The sequence below is a fragment of the Pinus tabuliformis genome, chromosome 2_2 (assembly GCF_031772625.1).
Source record: "Pinus tabuliformis cultivar Carrire ecotype Pingquan chromosome 2_2, CPIR1, whole genome shotgun sequence".
NCBI classification, from domain to species: Eukaryota; Viridiplantae; Streptophyta; class Pinopsida; order Pinales; family Pinaceae; genus Pinus; species Pinus tabuliformis.
Window position 1 is genome coordinate 187,747,766 of NC_142300.1, and position 2,446 is coordinate 187,750,211.

Sequence of the window (2,446 nt, forward strand, 5' to 3'; positions counted from 1 at the left end):
TTTAAATTTGTCAAAGGGTTGGTGTCAGTTTTCGGTCTAGTATTTTCATCTTGTTTTAGAGTCTGGTTAAGAGTCTTGTTAGTATGTCACATGGGGTCAATTCTCTGTTTTAGTCTATCATTGGTCTCATATCTCACATGCATATCATATGTCTAAACTCATTTCGAAGTTCATAGTGCAGACATCCGGTCTAGGTGATTTTGTAGTGCAGAACATCGATTTTGCACTAACTGCGCTACGAAATCGGGAATTCGTGTTGATCCGTAGCAAATCTCACCCCAGCTATCATATTTACCAAAATCCGTTGTGTTTACATCAATAGTTGTCAGCTTATACACTTTCCCCTGTCGAATTCAGCTGTGATTTGGTGGTTTTTGTCCAGTCTAGCGTTTGTTCCCTCGACGGACTACTAGCCGCCTTCACTTGCAGCCATGTATGCTCATGTTCTCGTTTTGAATGACGTTATAAAGTGGGAGACTAGAAATAGGGTGCGCCATGCAAATATTCAAGCATCAAAGGCTGTTGCATATATTATTCGAACCACATTAGGTCCCTGTTCTATGATGAAGATGCTACTTGATGTAGGAGGAGGCATCGTGGTTACAAATGTTGCAGGCATATCGTTTCAATGCTGAGCCAGAGATAGTTCTGTTAGGGGTAAGATGTTCTGATGCTGCCCAAAATCTCAACAAATCCTAGTGCTCCAGATCAGAGATGCCATTTTCCGATCTTTTACTTCCTCCCGAACACAAGCTCACAAAGTATTTTCTTCTCTGGAAATCAGTAAAGTAGCAGAGCATGGCGTCTACTAGCGATAGATTACACAAGGCAAGTCCCAACATACTCAGGGCGGGTTTCATGTTCGCCTTTTTCACAGCCATTTTTGCAAGGTTTTGCATCATCTCCTGCAATGGGCTCTACGAAGATCAAGTCGGGGTCATAGACTGGCATCAGCAGTACATAGGAAAAGTAAAGCATGCAGTTTTCCATAGCCAGAAATCAGGGAGGAAGCGTGTTATATTGGCCACTGAAGAAAATGTGATTACATCTCTTAATCTATGTAGAGGCGAGATATTTTGAAGACACGTGCTGGGAGAAACAGATGTCGTGGATGAAATTGACATTTCCCTTGGAAAATATATCATTACTTTGTCCAGTTCAGGAAGTGTTCTAAGAGCTTGGAACCTTCCGTATGGTCAGTTGGTATGGGAATAATTTTTGGAGGGCTCAAATTCTTCTAAGAGCCTTTTATCTGTACCGGCAGATTTAAAAAATGACAAGGAGGATGCTATTCTTGTTTATGGTAGAGGTTGGATAAATGTCGTGTCAGGCATTGATGGAGAAATGCTTTGGCGAACATACTTTTCTATTGGAAGTGAGCAAACTGAAGTCAGCATTGAAAGGATTGTTTTATCTCCTGATAGAGAAAGCATTTATGCAATAGGTTTTATTGGGAAATCAAGTGTGGCTGTTTGGGTAGTGAATCCTGGGAATGGGAAAATAATGAAACATGAAGTGGCAACCTATCATGGAGGCCTATCACTAGACAAGCTAATTGTGCCAAAAGATACAATGGTTGCTTTGGATTCTGTAAGATCAACTATTATTACAAGTGGCATTACAAATGGAGAGCTGTCACTACATAAGACAACTCTTTTTAGTCTTTTTGAAGACTTTTCATCTGAGGCAGAACTCGTTCCCTTAAAATTTGTAGGTGCTTTTGCATTAAAAGTTGCTTCACATATATTACTAATAAAAGTTGGAAATACTTGTAGTGAGCTTTATTTACTTGAGAAAGTAAGTGAACCGGCTATTATTAGCGATGGCCTACTGTTATCACCAGAGCAGCAAGCATTTGCAGTGGTGCAACACCTAGACAAGAACAGGGTTTCTCTGACTGTCATGCTGGATGATGGTCAAAAGAATGAAATTTTGAGGGAGATTGTTGAACTAGATCCTCAAAGGGGTATCTTACAAAACGTTTTTATAAATAACTATCTGCGTGTAGATATGTCTCATGGATTTAGGGCCTTGGTAACCGCAGAAGACCATTCTCTTGCATTATTGCAACAAGGTGAAATTGTTTGGAGAAGATTCAAAATACAGCACTCATTCCAATGCTGAAGTTATCTCAATTCTCAGGTTCTTCAAAAATATTTCAGATAGCTGAGTATGCCCCTAGTGGTACTTAGCCAACAAGTTCTTGATGCTGATTGCTTTCATTTCCAGATCATGCATATCTCTTATCAGATAAGAGAAGTAGATGAGGACCAGGGACCATTAAAGAAACAGTAGAATATATTAGACATATTACAAGACTTTGTTATGGACAGTGGTAATGTTTTGTTCGCTGATCTCTCAGCGCTCCTATGCACTTTCAAAATGTAACTTTGATTCAATTTTATATATTGGAGCAGAGAACAATTTCAACCTTTTTACAGTGAGG

The 2,446-nt window shown here is 39.6% G+C and overlaps 1 pseudogene; it reads left to right on the forward strand.

Moving 5' to 3' along the window:
• Positions 1-756: 756 nt before the first annotated feature.
• On the forward strand, positions 757-2,124 carry LOC149192026 (uncharacterized; annotated as a pseudogene).
• The last annotated feature ends 322 nt before the right edge of the window (positions 2,125-2,446 follow it).